At 48.4% G+C, this 19,752-nt stretch overlaps 1 long non-coding RNA gene across 1 annotated transcript in view; it reads right to left on the bottom strand.

The window, feature by feature from the left end:
* Positions 1-2,838: 2,838 nt before the first annotated feature.
* The window catches only part of LOC144772210 (uncharacterized), a 42,128-nt gene continuing 25,214 nt past the window's right edge, over positions 2,839-19,752 (bottom strand). Inside the window, exon 4 of the long non-coding RNA XR_013599691.1 lies at positions 2,839-4,138. This is a non-coding gene — a long non-coding RNA (uncharacterized LOC144772210). The remainder of the gene's footprint in view (positions 4,139-19,752) is intronic.

Raw genomic sequence — 19,752 nt, forward strand, 5'->3', positions numbered from 1 at the left:
GAATGCTGGACACGTTGAATGAGAGAGTGAATGGGGGATTTTCTATTTTGTAGCATTGAATGTTTTTATTGTGTATTTTTGTTGCAATCATGATGTAAAAATGTCAAAGTGTAAAATTGTACTAATGCTTTGATTTTGAGAACAAAATAATATAAATAAAAAGAACAGTGTGATTCAGACAGAACTAGTAGTCTAGTACACATGTTGTTGGATGTTCAATATAATAGTATGAATCAAGATAGAATAAGACAGCAGTACTGGCGGTTGTTTAGTTAAATATACATTCACATGAAGCACCGCGATTTAGGTGGCAGAGCATGCCAACCGCCATTTGGCAATACATAGATACATATCACTACCGCACTTGTGTATTGGGTATTGTTGGTGACACACCGCTGGGGCCAGATGGTAGCTACCGTGATTTGGTTGCTATAAATTCACATGAGGCACCGCAATTTGGGTGGCCGAGCATCCCAACTGCCATTTGGCACTACATAGATACCTATCACTACCGCACTTGTGTATTGGGGAATGTTGGTGACACACCGCTGGAGCCAGGCGGTGGCTACCTGCATTTGGGTGCCATACAGTGACATGGGTGTGCAGGATTGTGGTGGCGGAATACTTTTACAGCACAAATAGACACATCATGCTGTTTCAGTGGCCATCTGGCAATCATCAGCAGTGCACAGTGGCCACATGGTTAATGGCACATCATTGTGCACACACTGCCAATGTTCCATTACCCCACTAATGACTACACACGCCATGTGTGTATATGTGATTTCGTAGATTGGCATGTACCCCCTCACATGTCACTTGTGATATTGATGGCCCTGTACACTGGACAGTGTTGTTATAGACTTTACAATGTGTACACATGTCAATGTGTTGAGGTGCATTGACAATCACAGCAATGTTTGTCTCAATAAATGATGTTCTGTTTTGCCTGTCCTCTTATGTTTGATTATGCACACACTCTTCATTAATGCTCAGCCTGTGGTCATTGTGGTGTTGATGTGTGCCAGGTTCAAATGACGCCTGAAGGTGTATCAGGTACAGCAGCTAGGTATAAAACAGTGGGGTTGCTTTGTTACACATATGCTGGATGCTGTACTCCCAGATGTGCCCATGGGAAATGCGGCCCTTGCCCTATGTGCATTCACCTAAACCGAGGTGGTGTTTGAGGTACTTGCTGTGTGTAAGTCAAAAAGTGTGCGATTAGTGTAGCTGAAAGTGTCCCTACATGTAAGCTGGTCTGTAACTCTATTTTGATTACAGTCATTGTTGGCGTTGTGTCAGCCAGAATGTGAGATGATGTGCCCATCTCATGATGTATTGCATTGACATGTGTCCACTTTCATCTCAACTAGGAGGAGACCAAATCTGCATCTTCACTTGACAGTGCTGGCAGACATGGAGGATGAGGTGATCATCAGGAAATGCCGTCTTGATAGAGCCATCCTACGAACCCTTTGTGCTATGTTGGAGCCCCACCTGCAGCCTCACAGAACATATCCAACAGCTTTCACCCCAACGTATAAGGTGATGGCAGCCCCGCATTTTTTTGTTATTGGATCATTCCAGCACACAGTGTCCAGGGAAGGTGGGAGGTCACAACCATTGTTCTGCTTGGTGCTGCGTGATGTTCTGTCCGCTATGATGATCTACAACGACAGATATATCCATTTCCCCTGGGGGGCCTGAATTGGTAGCTGTGAGGGAGATTTCTATCCCCTCTGAGCCATCCCCCATGTTGTTGGTGCCATTGATTGCACCCATTTTGGGCTTGTAGCACCACAGGCACGTGAGCATATCTACAGGAATCGTAAACATGACCACTCCATAAATGTGCAAGTGGTGTTCCAGGCAGATATGATCATCTCACACATGTGTGCCAAATTCCAAGGCTCGGCCCATGACTCATACATCCTGTGTAACAGCATTGTACCCCAACTGGAGGCTAATCTGCTTCCCGTGTGTACATGGATTGTGGGTGAGTATGCCTAGTCATATTGCGTGCTGTGTGTGACCTGCTGTCCTCTGCCTCAGCGACATTGGAATACTTACTTGTGGTGACTCTGCATATCCCAACCGTCCTTGGTTGCTGAGCCCACTGCGGAATCCCAGGACACCAGCTGACGTCCGCTACAATGATGCCCATGGGAGGATACGTTGTGTGGTGGAGCGTACTTTTGGTCTGCTGAAGTCATGTTTCCGCTGCCTGGACAAGACGGGAGGTGCACTGATGACTCGTCCAGGAACGTGTTTCAGATTGTAGTGGCTTGCTGCATGCTCCACAACCTAGCCATTCGCAAGGAGATTCCCCTGATCCAGGATGATGATGAGCAGCCAAGGCCCCCTTCTGCAAACCAACAGGTGTCCAGTGATGAGGACAGTGGAGAGGAGGAAGGTGTTGACCTGCGTCAACAGCTCATCACCCGCTACTTCACTGAAGGTGGGTGACAATGTACAACATGCCCATTGTCTGATGATGTTGCTGTTGTTGTGAAGGTGTGTGTGAGATTTGTGACAGCAGCCGGTTGTAAACTTAGTGGTGGCTGACAATGTTTCTGGGACAGTTCATTTAGAAACATCTACAGGATGTGTATGTTGACACTTGTTGCCCATTGTGATGTGTGCATGTGGGATTCTCTTAATGTGAAGTGTTGTGTGATGTCTGTGATGCCACACCCAGACTAGTGAATGTTGTTCTGTTGTGGTTTTATAGGTGCATTCAACCTCACCGTGCCTACATACACTCCAGTCCCTGGTACATTGTAACCATCATGAAGACTATACCTCCTGGAATAAAAACAGAGCAGGTACAATAACATGTGTCTAAGGAGTTGTTTATTTACAATGGTGACGTGAGGGGGTGAACATTTACAGTAAGGTGATTAGTGAAGCAGTGAATTGACAGTTATGGCAAATGAGATAATCGAGTAGTCACCTCATAGATGTGGTGACCCAGTCCAACAGACAGATGCCATTCACACAGCAGTGTGGGGAAGGACAGTCCAAAAAGTCAATGCAGTTGTGAAGAGGGTTGCCATCATGGCTGTCTCTGTGACTGGCATTTGGCAGGTGCTTTGCCAATAGATATTCCCAGGGTTTTCTTAAGATGGCCCCTTTGTCCCTCGGCAGGGGGGTCTTTGCTGTAGGGCCAGGGGGGTCTGAGGACTCACCCCTCTCTGTGGCTGCAGGACAGATTTCTCACTTTCATCCTGCGGGCCACCAGAGAGAAGTGAAGGTGTTGGTTGTGGCGCAGGTCTGTCCCTCAGTCACACCACTAGGCCTGAGTGGAAAACTACACTACGCTCGCATAATTTGTGCAACAGCGCGCTATGCGAATTGCACATAGCAATCATTGCTAACAGTATTTCACTACGCAGTTTGCGTAGTGTTACGCGTAGCTCACGTAGTGCAAAGTGCGCTTCGTGTAGCTATGCGTAGCGCTACTACACGAACTACGCCCTGGGTTAACCGCCACTAGCTGGCCCAAGAGGTCCACAATTTGGCCCATGAGGGTGTCCTTGGACCTCATCAGCAGGAGGTGCTCATGGGAATCTTGTTCTGACCAGCCCGTTTGTCCCACAGCTTAGCAAGATGGAGCCCTCCCCCACCCCACCCAGAAGCATGTGGCAGCCATTACATTACCCTCATCAAACTAACAGGTTGATATGCCCCAAGGACTCTGTTGATGTGGTCCAGGGATTCGGTACCAGGCTCTGGTCATCTTTGGGTGACCCTGCCCCTTCCACCTGCCCTGCTGCCATGGACCTGTTGCCTCTCCACTGTAGGCACCAGCATCCTCTCCTTGCCCTCCTCAGTCGGTAGGGTGGGGTGGTCATTCTGTGGGACAGGGAGAGTGTTGCAGGCAGCTCTGGTGGTGGTGGGGGTGGAGGACGCACCGGCCGTAACAGCAGGGGCCTGCAGAGATGTTACTGTAGCAGCATATGTGGTGGGGGGGGACGATGGGGTCCTGGGACCTGATGCGCCTTGGAACACCAGATGGGCCGGCGTTGGGCTCCTCGTCCAAAGAATACAGGGAGTCAACATCCGAGAGTCGATGTTCCGTGGGGAGACTGGCTCTGCAGGTTGCTGGTGTTGTCCTCTGCAGTCAGTTCTTGGTCACCTGTGGGTCAGATGGTAAATGGTCATTGTAGTGCACCCAGCAAGCTTTGTGTTAGCTGTGTCATTCACTGTTTGTACACTACACTGTTGACTAATCATCACATTGTTTTCTATGTGCACTACTGTGCCTTCTGCCATGATGCTGTGGTACATGCATTACTTGTCCATGGTGTGAGGTGTCAAAACATGCCATGTGCATAATTTGCAAAAACAGGGACATGTTGACATCTAGGGCCTAGCAGAACAAATAATTTCTGTGAGGACTCTTTGTTGATTTGTATGACCTGGGAGACGTCACATCTGGGCATGGACAGGTCATTGTCATCTCCTGCATACCTTTGTCTTGTCATGTGCATATCAGGGTTTCCACCACTAACCATGCTTTATTTGTTTTCATATGGTCCTTTTTGCTAGGGCCTTATTGCACTACACATGTCATTCAGTGCTGTGCATGATTGTGCACAGACTTTCTTCTACATGTGCATTGGTGTGTCACACTTTGGTTGCTGTGACAGTTTCCTTGATTAGCTGTGTGCACACTGTGCATGGCAATAGGATCGGTGTGCATATTTGTGCAATGAGAGGGCTGGTATTATCATATGGGACCATTGTTTTTGTGACGAATGGCTAGGTGCACACACTGGCTACTTACCTGTTATGTTTTCCCATTGGGCTTTGTTTTGTGACACATCTGTGTGTGCATGGTGGAGGCTTACATCCTGCTCAGTGGTAGCACAAGGCAGCATAATATGTCTACCTACCTGTTAGTTTGTTTGTAGTGATCCATTAGCTGCCACATGCATCTGGGTGGGGGAGAGAGCTCCATCTTGCTGAACTGGGGGACAAGGTTGCATGGTGGTGGTAGTAGTAGTGCAGGCCTCCCACCCACAAACAGCCCTCCCAGGGAAGGTGGCTACCTACATGCTAGGTGAGGGTGAACCATACAATGACTTCCAACTGCTTGTTGTGGAGTGCTCCATCCTGCTGAGGTTTGAGACACAGGGCATGGTGAGAGTAGTAGTCCAGGCCTCCCACCAACAAACAGTACTACCTTGGTAACTGGCTACCTACCTGTAAGTTTGTTTGGCGTACTGCAATGGCTTCCAACTGCTCCTGTGTGGGGGAGTTCTCCATCATGCTCAGGTATGAGTCAGGGGGCATGGTGGGAGTAGTATTGCAGGCCTCCCGCCACAAACAGCCCTCCCAGGGAAGATGGCTACATTCCTGTAAGTTTGTTTGTGGTATACTGCAATGGCTCCCAACTGCTCCTGGGTGGGGGAGTTCTCTATCCTGCACAGGTGTGAGACAGGGGCATGGTGGGAGTAGTAGTGCAGGCCTCCCACCCACACAAAGCCCTCCCAGGAAGGTGGCTACCTACATGTTAGGTGAGGGTGAACCGTACAATGGCTTCGAACTGCTTCTGGGTTGTTGTGGAGTGCTCCATCCTGCTGATATGTGGGACAGGGGGCATGGTGGGAGGAGTAGTGCAGGCCTCCCACCCACAAACAGTACAACCTTGGTAACTGGCTACCTACGTTTGTTTGGTGTACTGCAATGCCTTCCAACTGCTCCTGGGTGGGGGAGTGCTCCATCTGCTTAGGTGTGAGATAGGGGGCATGGTGGGAATAGTAGTGCAGGCCTCCCACCCACAAACAGTACAACCTTGGTAACTGGCTACCTACCTGTAAGTTTGTTTGCTGTACTGCACTGGCATCCAACTGTTCCTGGGTGTTGGGGGGGTCTCCATCATGCTCAGGTGTGCGACAGGAGGCATGGTGGGAATAGTAGTGCAGGCCTCCCACCCACAAACACCCCTCCCAGGGAAGACGGCCACATACCTATAAGTTTGTTTGTGGTGTACTGCAATGGTTTCCAACTGCTCCTGGGTGGGGGAGTTCTCCATCCTGCTCAGGTGTGAGACAGGGGGCATGGTGGGAGTAGTAGTGCAGGCATCCCACCCCAAACAGCCCTCCATGGCAGGATGGCTACCTACCTGTTACTTTGATGTGGGTAATGTAATGGCTGACACATGCTTCTGGGCGGGGTGGGGGGAGGGCTCCATCTTGCTGAGTTGGGGGACAAGGGTGCATGGTGGGAGTAGTAGTGCAGGCGTCCCACCGCCAAACAGCCCTCTCAGGGAAGATGGCTACCTACCAGTTAGGTGGGGTGATTCATACAATGGTTGCATACAACTCCTGGGTTGCTTTGGAGTGCTACATCCTGCTCAGGTGTGAGACAAGGGGCATGGTGGGAGCAGTAGTGTAGGCCTCCCACCCACATACAGCCCTCCCAGGGGAGGTGACTACCTACCAGTGAGTTTGTTTGTGGTGATACAATGGCTGACACATGCTTCTGGGTGGGGGGAGGGCTCCATCTTACTGAGCTGGGGGACAAGGGTGCATAGGAGGAGTAGTAGTGCAGGCCTCCCACCCTCATACAGCCCTCCCAGGGAAGATGGCTACCTACCTGTTAGTTTGATGAGGGTAATGTAATGTCTGATACATGCTTCTGGGTGGGGTGGGGGAGGGCTCCATCTTGCTGAGCTGGAGGACAAGGGTGCATGGTGGGAGTAGGAGTGCAGGCCTCCCACCCCCATACAGCCCTCCCAGGGAAGATGGCTACCTACCTGTTAGTTTGATGAGGGTAATGTAATGGCTGCCACATGCTTCTGGGTGGGGTGGGGGAGGGCTCCATCTTGCTGAGGTGAGGGACAAGGGGGCCTGCGGGGAGTTGTAGTGCTAGCTGCCTGTACACATTCCTCCATGGTAATGTTGCTAGCTATGTTTTGGGTGAATGGGAGGGAGTAAATGTTGGATCTGTGAGACTTTTTTGGGGAGTGTGTGGTACAGAAGAATTTTTCCAAGGAGGTGTAGCTTTGTATTTGTGCAAGACAGTACATAGCAGTGGTAGTCATGTGTTTGTACTTACCAGCTTCCACTCCCCCAGCTAGTCCTGTGAGACTCTCTAGATAAAGTATGGCAAGCATCTTTTCCTCCCATGCATTGAATGTTTTGGGTGGAATGGGAGGGCCACCTCTAGTCCTGTCAGCCAGCTCACGGGTCTTGCTCCTCTTCTCTTTGACAACCCTCTGGAGGTCATGCCACCGCTTAATGATTTCATTTTTGAGCAGGGGGTGGTCCCTACTGCATTGACCTTCTCGACTATCCTTGCCCATATTTGTGCTCTTGTGGCTAATGGTGTCTATTGGACCAGGCTACCAAACAGTTGTGGTACCACTCGGACTATCTCATCTACCATAACCTTCAACTCACTCTCCGTGAATCTGGGCATTTTATGTGTTGGCATGGTTTGTGGTGTGCAAAGTGGTTATGGGTGCAGGGGTGTGAGTGGTGGGTGTGGTAGTGATGTGTATGGTGTGTGATGTGCAGGGGGTTAGTAGTGCAGGTGTGGGAGTGTTGGTGGTACTGTGTGTGGTGTGAGTAATGATGGTGTGTTGTTTGCCTCTCCTTTGTAGGTTTAAGTTCCTTCAGGGCTGGAGTGTTGCAAGGGATTGTGGTCAGGGAAGGGGCTGCTTTTATACTCAGCTATGTGGCTATGCCCAAATGGGGATTGCTGTCAGGTGTGTCGTGCAGGTTCTCCTGGGATTGGTATTTTTATATTTGCTATGTGGTTGTGTCATTGGGGCGTGTTTTCTGTTTTTGGGTGGCTTGGCTAGATTGCTGTGTGCACTTTGTGGCCCTATTGTCGGGTTTTCCTTTCGGCCGCCATATTTGTTACGGAGTATCCGCAGCAGTGGCTTTGCTACAGGTCTTCCGCCGGCACTCCCATTCATCATTGTTAGCGACCGCGGCAGTCGGAAACAACGGAAACTACCGTGGGACCATCTGGAGGATCCTAATTTCCAGTGAGGTGTCTCCGCTATCCTGGCGGTGGGTTGGTGTTTTTCCGCCGCACATCCGACTGCCGTGGACGGGTTTGGCCCATCTCCGCCCGCTACGGCTGTTTTTTCTTTGCCCCATACTGCCGCGGTCAGTGTTTTTTAGCAGTTGATCCTAATTTAGCTGCCAGTTTTTCCCAGTACAGGCAGGCAGTTGTTTTCTGGTTCCATGGAGGTCGGGGTGATTTTCCGCCCACCATCCTAATAGTGCACAAAGTGGTTTAAGAACTCAGAGGGCAGTAGTGAGAAAAAATAGTTAATGGCTAACAAAGGGGTCAAAGAACTGTGGCAATCAGCAAAGGGAAGATCAGGATCATAAGAAAGCTATGATGAGCAGAGGCGGGAGCAAGGGAGGCCCCAGATAAATCATCTCAGATGTCCCAAAGAAGGAGTCTGAATAACAAAGAGCCCTGATTGCTAGCTGTGATAACACTGATAACTACAGCCAACAGTGATAGCTTCAACACCGGACAAACATCTGTGAAACTCTGAGGGCTCTTTGACATGTAGTGGAGATACATATGCAGCATAACAATTTGGGAGGCCAGCAAAGAGGCACTAAGCCCAAAGTGGTGTTCCAAGAGGATCATAAAAGGCCAAAGCTTTCTGTCCATACTTGTGTAGCTCCAGCAAAAGAGACTGGCCTTAACATCCCCGAGATTCTGGGTGAGCAGCTGCTCCTAACCCCACACCTTAAAAGCCTGCGGACCTTCCTTCACTGTTGAAGAACACAGGGAAAGGACGTTTTCATGTGGAGTACTGTGGTCCACTATGTCATCCCTTATGTAGCATGGATTGGAATTGGGGTTGATTTTCTCTCCAACCTGAAGACACTGCTGTTCTAACTGTGGGTGTTAGCTGTAACAAGCCTTTTGTTTGTGGGTTGTTAAACCAAAACCCTTAGTGGTGTCAGATCTTGGGTTCGACTGTAACACTTCTGTTTATGTGCTGTAACTCACCCTGGTGTTACCTTTACCAGGTAAGACTCTTGTCAGACAGGTGAGTCACCCAGATGGGAATCAATCCAGGAGTTGACCGGTGTCATAAAGGGTCTTCCAGTTTCCCTGAACAGTTCTCATAGAGCATTGAATCAAGACGTACAACAAAAAACCAACATTGTTTCTTCTCGTATCAATGCCAAATCAATGCCGTGTGCACAAAAAACTGGGGTTGCCACAGAAGAGGAGCAATTGTGGTCACCAATAAAAAACCCCGAATCCATCTTAGGAGAATGGAACTGCTAAAGATGAACACCAGCTGGTGATCCGGCCCAGAAGCTGCAACAACTAAAAGCAAGTACATGCCTGAATCTAGTCTGGGAGACTGCACCTGGCAGAAGCGAGAACCCTTTATACAGGCCTGCAGTAATAATCTGCACACAGCAGCCCTTATGCTTAATGAATCTGTCTTCATGGTACCAAATCCTTGAGGAGGAACAGGGTGGGATCTTGCACCTGCCAATGGAATAAGAGCCACATCTTCATCAAGCTGGTAAAACATGGTCTAACAAGAAGAAAGAGAGATTCAACACCCAGAGGTGCATGTGCCATTAAGAACCATAGACTTTACCTATGTGAAATCATACTAGTACGAACTGATCTATGCAATAGCCAGTTAGGTAATCAATGACTATGCCCAAACTTCATATGAAGGCCTGCACCTCTTAGGGGAACTCTTAGAGCTAGGAGAATGCACCACTGGGGGGATGTAGTGCTTCACTGAGATTTGTAAATGATATTACAATCTAGTGACTCTATTCCTATTTGAACTGGGTAGGATTTCTTTTTACTGTGAGATTATAGTACTTTCCATTTACTAAGATAAGCACAGGAATAGACTCTAGGTTATTGTGGCTTGTGGTTTGTTGTTCCTCTTGTACTCTCCAAGAGAGGACTTGCATTTAAATATACATATGATTTCTTTATATTCCTATAAGCTGCATACTTACAATGGGTTTGTGATTAAAGCGCTCATAATCACAATAAATGATAGATATTTTAAAAGGTGTTGACTTCTACTTTTGAAGATTATCTGATTGACTGCTGGTGATGATATAGCTGAAATATAATGAATGTCCTATTAACTATTTTGATATTTCCAAAGTCCTCCCTCAAGATGTCAAATTGAGTATGCAACAAACATTAATACTTGAAGACCAGTTATTACAGTATCAGCATTATATCAGAAAGTAGTTTAATTATTTTATTACCCAATGTTGACTGCCATAATAAGGGAAAGTTACTGGGGAGAAGCTAAGTCATTCACATGTATAATATGTATGCAATGTAATTGGTTTAGGACCATGCTATTTTACCACTCACCACTTTCTTTGTGTGAGTCCGAGTTGTGGCAAGGGTATTGCTGGCCAGATAGCACTTTATTGGATACCTAATATTTTTTATATGTGCCAGAACACCAACCCACAACCTGCCTACCAAGCACAAACGCCAACAAGATAATATGTGTCTAAAAAGTTCACATTTTTCTCTCCTAACACTATCTGATTCAATTCATGCTTCAGTACAACCACAGGTTTGCTATGATATGATTGGAGACCGTTTCTTACACTAATGCATGATACCAATGTTTTCTACATTGGCCACACAACATCAACAATGCACAACAAACAGGTTTGCTTTTTAACTGATGATCCAGATGTGCTTTGGTATTGTGGTGTCTTAACACGGGCAAAAAGCACTATATAAATCTTAAAATACAAAAGAATAAAATCTCTGAGTAGTTTTTCCTTTTTTATTGCCCAACAATTCTTAAATTCTGAAGAATCACAGGTTAAACCAGTATGGCCTGGTCACATTGTGTTTCACAATTCCAGACCTGACTGCCCTCTCCATCTAGTTAAGTAACAATGGGGTAGCCCAGTATCCCTAAGAACCTGGGCAGGAAGGCAAATCATAAACAATTGGTTCTTTTGGGTGCGCGATATTTCTTAACATTTTTAAAGAAACATACTCGTTCATTTGGAGATTAATTAATCAAAGATAAATCAATTAATGAAAGGAAAAAGGAAAAAAGGAAATCCAAACCATATCCAGTATCACAAAGAACTTTATAAATTGTATTAATTTATAAGTACTCATATTGGAAATTCCCAAGGCTGTCATCAATATACAGTGGCGCATGAAAGTGCAAATGAGTGACATTTGGTGCTCAGTGAAGTTTGTGCAAGTGTAATATATACAGTATAAATAACGGTACGTGAAGCAGCCTCAAAACAGGCCCGATTTACGGAGCGAACTCGGTCGGAGCACTCATCGCCGCCGAGTTTTAGTTGCTACGACCTGACACTGAATAATTGTAAGGTCACTGACCTTTTTTTCAAGTAACCGCTGGAAACAGTATCAGCGAATGCACACGGACCATTGGGTTAAGAGATTCCGAAGAAATAATTAGAATATACCCACGTTTTCACCAAATAATTTGAGAACCCGACTTCAGTGATTCTGTTACCCCTTGGTGAACAACAAAGGAGAGCCCGGATGGGCCTGCTTTGAGGCTGCTTCACATACCCCTCACCTCCCCTGCCTTCCCAGTCCTGATGAAGACCCGCGCTGATGCTTCAGGACCGCTTTCAAAGGGTTAAACATCGACAAAAAAAACTTGTGGACCTTGTTTTAAGGATTCTGTGTTGAGACTGATTAGTGTGGTCTACAGAACACTCTTAGAGAAATTGTAATACTGGCCACCTTTCCCCCTTTCTTTCCCTCCCATTCCCCTCCCTGCTACTTGAAATCGCCGTTATTTATACTGTATATATTACACTTGCACAAACTTCACTGAGCACCAAATGTCACTCATTTGCACTTTCATGCGCCATTGTATATTGATGACAGCCTTGTGAATTTCCAATATGAGTACTTATAAATGAATACAATTTATAAAGTAATTTGTGATACTGCATATGGTTTGGATTCCCTTTTTTCCTTTCATGAATTGATTTATCTTTGATTAATTCATCTCCAAATGAACGAGTTTGTTTTTAAAAAAATTTTAAGAAAGAATTAAGAAATATCGCACACCCAAAAGAACCAATTGTTTATGATTTGCCTTCTCCATCTATTCTCATTACATTGGAGACCCTTAGCAACATAGAAACATATCAACATAGAAAGCAGGAGATAAGTGGAAGGTTACTAAAGTTGGTACACTGCTGCCCTGCTGCCCTGCCCAACTTTAATACCTGAGGCATGCTTAGGTGGGCCATGTATGATCCCATGTGTCTCCTACCTGCCCTAGGGGGTTTGCTGCCAGGTGGCGCCTCCACTGCCAATAATAAACACAAAAGGAGACCAAGGAGTGTTTAGAAACCAGCAAGTGCAGACTTCCAGAAAGAAATAATAAACACAAAGATGTTACGAGCGCTTCCACTGCCTTCATTTTCCCTGACATTCTTCTTCCCGGAATCATCTACTGAGAAATTTTAGGATATATGTTTCTGCCAACTCTGGGTTTTTTGACCATTGGGCTTTTACCTCCATCAGTGTCTTCTTCTGGAAGACACAATCTGCTTTGGCATTACATAGTATTGGCGACATTGTGGCTCCTTGAAGGAGTCACTCATAACAGAAGACCGTAAAGACTTGGACTTCCAAATCCACTAATAATCAAAAGACTTCAACTAAGCACCAGTTCCTGGACAGAGACCGTTTGCGATGCCCACAATTTTTCTTGGATCTGAAGAGATGGATCAAGCCCACGGCATGAGCAAGAAGTGCAAGTTGATCTAGGGGTGCATAATTACCCGGTCATAAGGTAGAAGCTAGGGGTGAGCAAATCTTGAGGAATCTGACTCCGTGTAATTCTGCAGAGTTGCAGAGAAACTACGAGAGATTCTGTGTAGTTCCACCTATGGGAGGAAATAGGCATGCCGCGCTGCCTGAGCGGTGATTTAGCATCGATTGCTTGTTTTAGCACAAATGACACCGTGCGGTGTGACAGAGGACATAGCTTCTCTGTTCGATTCTGACCGCCCGTGTTAAAAAAAATTTGCTGGGTGTCCTAGTGTCCGGAAATCGCAATAGGAGAAATCAAATCTTCCTCTCGTTTGTGCTCGCCAACTTAGCATCCGGGACCACGTGGAAGAAAAAACATTACAAGAGAAATGTGGAGTTACTAAAATTCCACCAATTCCATGGGTGGAACGGAATATTCCACACACCCCTAACAGAAGCCTCATCTGAGGAGCGGGTCACTCATTCTGGGGAAGATCCAATACAGATAGATTTGGCATGTAGGGTGATTTCTGATATTGAAAGAGAACCTAGATGGACTTTGTATGTATTGAGCCAGTCATGTTTGCCCATAATGGTAAACACCATCCCTTATGAAAGGGGAAGGATGGGAGTGTATTCAGTACATTTCATTGGAGCTATGGGAGAGTTGCAAGCTGCTCTCTTCCTGTAACAAATTATATTAGAACTTGCCTAAATTGCACTTAGCACAAATTCAGAATGGTTTTCTTGACTGGTTGCAGTGATGGCAGGTGGGTTGTGTGTGGTCTCCAGAGACCTCAAAGGGCACAAGGGACTTCAACAACCAGCAGCCCAACTGCCAGGAGCCCCTTTGTTTGGTACACACTTAATTGCATGTAATGTTAGGTTGAAATATTTTTATTGGTTTGCCAACAAACAAGATGCAGTAAGAAATGAAGCCCAGGTCATGAGCCAGCAACCATCCTATTGCTTTGCAGAGAATCAAAATAAAACTAAATGAACCCTTCTGCCTTCCTCCCTCCCCCCTGCCCCCTTCTCCCCCCTCATCTCCTCCCCATTCAAGCTGCTTTGACAGAAAAGTGGAAATCAGGCTCGGTACATTATTACTCAGTGCGGTGGTATTTGGGTCGTGTCTTGGTTCAGAGCTGGGAGGCGCAGTAACCGCAGGTATTTAGGGCAGGATAGTTAGCGAAATTCAGAGCATAACAAGGTGACGAGCGGTCACCACATTTCAGCAAAGGAAGCCCCATCACCTTGAAGCGAAAAAAAGATGAACTCCATGCCGACCACGTACCATAGTCGGTGGAGCCATCCCTGTATTGTAGGTGTTCTGTCTGTGCCCCAATGTGATAATATATTCTGCAATGCCGCCCCTAGAGCTATACCTATTCATTTGCCTTTACGGAACTTGAGGGGAAATGTAAGCATGTTGAACACTCCCAAGACCACATATTCAGGGAAGCATAACAGTGTGGTATCAAAGTGACGGTCAATCTCAGCCAGGACTTGCGTCCAATAAGTTGTGAGGGTGGGTCATTCCCATAACAAGTGTAGTAGTGTACCGTCTGCATCGCAACCCCTACTGCAAGTGGGGGAACGCTCGGGTCGCTTTTGTGTAGTCAGGAAGGTGTGAGGTACCAGTACATCATTATCTTAGTGGCTGTCTCCACGCTAGAAATGTTATGCATTGAGTGTCGAGCTCTGTAGTGAATATCTGCCTATTCTTTGTCGAGTCAGTGTCCATCCAAGCTCAGCCTCTCACCGTCTTAGGCCCGCTGACTTAACCACCTGTTCTGGGGGGCGTAAGATGTGAAATAATTCTGTAATGAGTCACTTTGTGGATTATTTTGAGAGTAGCCATTGCCCATACTGGGTGAGCTGCCTTTCTGCTCCCGGGCGGACCTGGAGCTGCATGACCTAATGTCGTATTTGCAAGTAAAGGTAGCGCTCGGTTTCAGGTATGTCGAAGTCAGATTTGAAATCCTCGAAGGACCGAAGGCCCTCTGTGTCAAATAAATGCCCTATAGACCTGCGCCCCACTTTGTTCCAGTGTCTAAATGCCTCCAAATCCAGGCCCAGTGAGAATTTGGGGTTTTCGGTAATAGGAGTGGGGACGATGGAAAAGTTGTCAAACGTTTGCGTGTGGCTCTGCCATCCCAAACTTTAAAGGTAGCTCTCACCACAGGTGAGCCGTATAACCCAGGAGATCTTGAGGCTTTGCAAAGTAAAGGGGCATTCCTAAGAGACTGTCCTGCTAGCACGCGCTCCATAAAGAGCCAGTTCTTCTAGGATTCCAGCTGAGCCCATTCTAGTAGGGATCGTAGCTGTGTGGCTTTATAATATTGGTCAAGGTCAGGGTTCCCAGGCCTCCCTCCTCATGGGTCCTGAAGCTCAGGTCCTTACTTATTCACAGTCTCTAATCTGCCCAGACGAAAGTGGTAAATTTAGACAGAAGCTGTTTCGAAACACCCGGGGGCGGCTCCACCAGTAGGGTTTGAAAAAGGTATAAGACTTTGGGGAGTATGCTCATCTTAAGAGCAGCCACCCGGCCCAGCCACAAAAGACCAAACAGCCACCATCTTTTTCGCTCCTGCCGGGTCTGTCGCAGTAACAGAGTATAATTCAGGGATACCGTCTCCGCAGTGGACAATGACAGCATGATGCCCAAAATTGGGATGGTCTTCTGATCCCAGCAAATGGGGCACACCTGAGTCAAGGCAGCGGCAGCTGTCTGTTGCAAGGAGAAGCCCAGTGCTTGTGACTTGTCCACATTGACCTTAAATCCAAAGGCTGCCAAGAATTCCTCTAACTCTGTCTAAAAGGCTGGGACTGAGTTCTGGGTGGACTCCAGCATGGCAATGACATTGTCTGCATAGAGGCTGATGGTGTGCTGCTCTCCCCCAAAGAGAATCCCCTTGATCTGCTTATTCTCCCGAACTCTCTGTGCTAACGGCTCCATATAGAGAGCAAACAGAAGGGGGGGAGCGAACAGCCCTGGTGCGTGCCCCAGGTTATATGGAAGGGGTCGGCGGTGAAGCCATTTACCCAAACCGTAGCTGAGGGGCACCATAGCCGCTGAGCAACCATTGGCAGAATTGGCGCCCAACCCCAAACCTCTCCAAGACAGTCTCCATAAAGGGCCAATGAACCCTATCAAATGCCTTTTCAGCATCGATAAATAGTAAGACGCGCTCCTCAGTCTGACGGTGTGATATATCCAGAAAATGCAGTAACCTGCTGGTATTATTGCTGCACTGCCTGGTCGCGACAAATCCAGCTTGGTCAGGTTCTAATAATCCCGGCATCATAGGTCCCAACCTAGATGCCAGTATCCCTGTGAAGATCTAAAAAAAACGTATGCTCAGCAAGCTTATCGGCCAGTAGGAGGCACAATATCTGATGTTCTTCCCAGGTTTGGGCAAGACTGCTACCGATGCCATGAGCATCATGGGTGGCAGCTCAATGGTGCCATCGACAGTGTTAAAAAGCCGAGTCATTATTAGGGCTAGGATCGAACAAAATGTTTTTTAAAAATGGCGATAAATCCATCTGGGCCAGGGGATTTGAGAAGTTTAAGTCGAGCTATGGCTGAAACGACCTCTTCGACCCTAATGGGGCTATCTAAAGCAGTAGCCTGGTCGGATGTCAACGGTGAGTGCGTTATGCCTTGAAAGTACTTGGAGGGGTTCTAATAAGGCAATGGCTGAGTGGCATATAGATTTGCGTAGAAATCCCAGAATGCATTAGCTATATCCTCCTCCTGTGTGAGCTCCGCACTTCCTTCAGTCAGGAGAAGCGGGACTATTGCTGCCTGCCACTGCGCACGCAATTTATGAGCCAACAAGCGGCCGCATTTGTCCCCCTAGTATAGAATGTATGCTTCAAGAAAAGGGCAGCGTGCTCCGCTCTATCGAGGTCTAGACTGGCTAGTTAAGCCTGTGCTGATTTTAGTTTCTTTCAAATTCAGGTGGCCCCTGTCCTCTTATGAATCCCTTCCAATTCCAATACTTGCTTAGAGAGTTCCTCCTTCTTCTCCCTGCGCACCCTGTTGTCTGCGGCTGATGTGGCTATAAAGTCGCCCTGGACTACATTTTGAGAGTTTCCCAAAGGAAGTTGATTGAGGTGTCCCGAGTGTCGTTGGTAGCTAAGAAGTCTTCTAGCGTTTTGGTAAGGCGCACCCCAACTTCAGGGCAGTGGAGGAGCGTGTCCTTAAGTCTTTAGGAGTACGATGGTGGAGAGGTGGGGGAAACAGCAATTTTGTGACACTCATCTACGCAAGTGCGGTGGGCGCAACGCGCTGCATGTGAGTAAGGGCCGCACAAACCCGTAATAGCTGGTCCGCAGTATCCCAGACAGAGTGCCCGTAGTTTACAAGGGTCGCACACCTCGGGAGACGCAGCAGAAGGAGGAGACCCCATTGACAAAAATAACAAACCCCCCAGCTAAACAAAAACGTTAACATAATACAAGAAAACTAGAGTCACTGTCCAGAGCGTTGTGCTCTTTGGAAAGAGATAGAAGGGTACCTATGGCCTGTGGCTCCCCGCTTCCCCCTGGTAAGGCCCATGAATATATTGTTGATACCATCGGCATAGGGGAAGGGTGCAACTTCAAAGCATCAGAATGCAGTTGGTGCGAGTTCTGTCTCACTCCGAGGATGCCCCTGCGAGGGATGACAACACTGCTTGCCGCTCCCTGGCTTTGGTGTCAGGGTCAGGGCGTGCTGCCGGGCTCGGGGGCTTAATGGTGGTCCATCTATAGCCGCTTTGGTGTCTGCGGGGGTGGGAGTACTTGCAAGGCTGGTCTGTAGTGGGTTATTCAATGCCCAAGAGTTTGTCGGCAGCTGGGAGTGTGCGGATTTGCCTCAGTTCCCCATTGTATGGAAAGATCAACCTAAACGGATGCCCCCAGTAGTATTTTATGCCAGATTCTCATAGGTGGAGTGTAGTCGGGCAAAAGGACTTGCGTTTAAGTAAAGTAAAGGCAGCAAGGCCCTGATATAGCGTGGGCTTCTGCCCCTGGTACGTAAACTCTGGGCATCGCCGAGACTTGTAAAGAATCCTCTCTTTTAACTGATAGTCATGGACGCATGTCAGTATGTCCGCCGGGGCCACAGGGACTGCCCTCAGTGGGCCCACCCTATGAGTGCGGTTCAACTTGACCGGGAACTCTGGGGGTTCACCTAGGATGGAGCAGAAGAGGCCTACCACCAGCGCTTTGATATAGCCATCACCCTCAACATGTGCCATGCCACGCATAAGGATGTTGTTCCTCATGGACCTGTTTTCTACATCCTCCGTGTGGGCCTGTAAGTCCAGGTCCTGTTCTTGCAGCCTGAGGACCTCTTGTTGGAGGCTCTCAATTTCCTCATTGCTGCCAGTTTCACGCTCCTCCAGTGTATTAACTCGCTCCCCCAGGGAATCCATATCGCGGTGCACTTCTCGCAAGTATGCAGACGCTTTGCGTTTCATTGCAGACAGATCTTCACAGAGAGAGGAGAAAAGCGACTCCAGGAAAGATCGGCTGACCGGAGCCTCCGGGCTTTCACTCCCCTCCATCTCATTCACGCGCCCAGCTCCCGGCTGACTCTCTGACAGTTGTGCTAACTTGAAGAAGAAGTCCTTTACAGACCTGTACTTCCTGAACTTAAGGGCAGCCGTGGCTCCTTCACGTGTGGGGCTTGCTGTTGGAATGTAGGCCAGGTGCACAGGGATCTGCAAGTGGAATGAGCTATGTGTGAGAACGAAAGGACAGTGTTGCAGCTGAAGGGCACCCGCCAAGAGTCCCTCACATGGGCCCTATATTCATACCCCAGGCCCAGCACTATGAAGTGGAAGGAAGAGAGATATCAGAGGCCTGCAGCTAGGGCCCTACTGTCTCGGCGCAGTTGAGATACTGCTTGCCTCTTGGCTTGGTTGCCTGACGATGCACTGTTCCATCCTGGGCACCCAACCGCGGGTGAGGGATGCTGACATGAGTTACAATGTCCCTTGGGTCCTCCAAAGCAAGGCGGTGGGTGGAGAGGCACAGCCAAGGTCCCCCACAGGAATTGCTCGGGTCTGTAGGTGTCTCTGAACCCGAACCGGGCCTCCAAGCAGCTCCATCTACTTCAGCCCATTCACAGGCCTCTCATCACTGTTGTGATACTGCTTGCCTCCTGGCTAGGCGGTCTGGTGATGCGCTGTTCCGTCCTGGGTGCTCCACCACGGGTGAGGTATACTGGCGTGAGTTACAGTGTCACCGGGGGCCTCCAAAGCAGGGCCGGTGGGTGGAGAGGCACAGCCAAAACCCCCCAACGGGATCGTTCTCATAAGTAGATGTCTCTGTGCCTTAACCGGGCCTCCAAGCAGCTCCGTCCGCTCGAGCCCCTTCACAAGCCCTGCCTCAGAACCAGCTCTATAGGCTGCACTGACCTGAGCTCCCAAGGACCACTAGGCCCGTATCCACGGGCTCCCAGTTGGGCTCTCCAGGTGGTGGGTGGGGCAGGCAGCACAGCGGTATTGAGGCCTCTTGTGGGAGGAGGCACAGCGGCCCCTCCCCCACACAGCCACCAGAATTGAGGCCTTCTTCCGCTTGCAGAGCGGGGGCCTCCCATAATGCTCGTGACCCAAACCTCCTTCACTCGGCGTTATCCTGGCCCGCTCTTTGTCCCGCCGAGAGGGCTCTTTGCAGACTTCGTATTGCGGCAGTTCCCCAAGCCATGCGGGGACCACAGTCAATTGCCAATTCTTGCCCTCTGCACCGGGCTCTTCATGATCGCCTCCGGGCACCCAGCAGCTCCACGGGGTCGCTCCGCTGTGGCTTCAAAACTGGTGCCGGGTAGGGCCCGGTGGGAGCGGAGAGTCCCGGAGTTGAGTCCTACCAAGACACCATCTTGGTAACGCCCCTTCAATTACATTTAATTTTATGGGGATCCACTCCTTTAGTGAGTTTCTTTTTGGACCCATTGCCTTCAATACTTGTGGCAAGATGGGCAAAATGAAAGTG

Source organism: Lissotriton helveticus, chromosome 1_1, assembly GCF_964261635.1.
Source record: "Lissotriton helveticus chromosome 1_1, aLisHel1.1, whole genome shotgun sequence".
Lineage (NCBI taxonomy): Eukaryota > Metazoa > Chordata > Amphibia > Caudata > Salamandridae > Lissotriton > Lissotriton helveticus.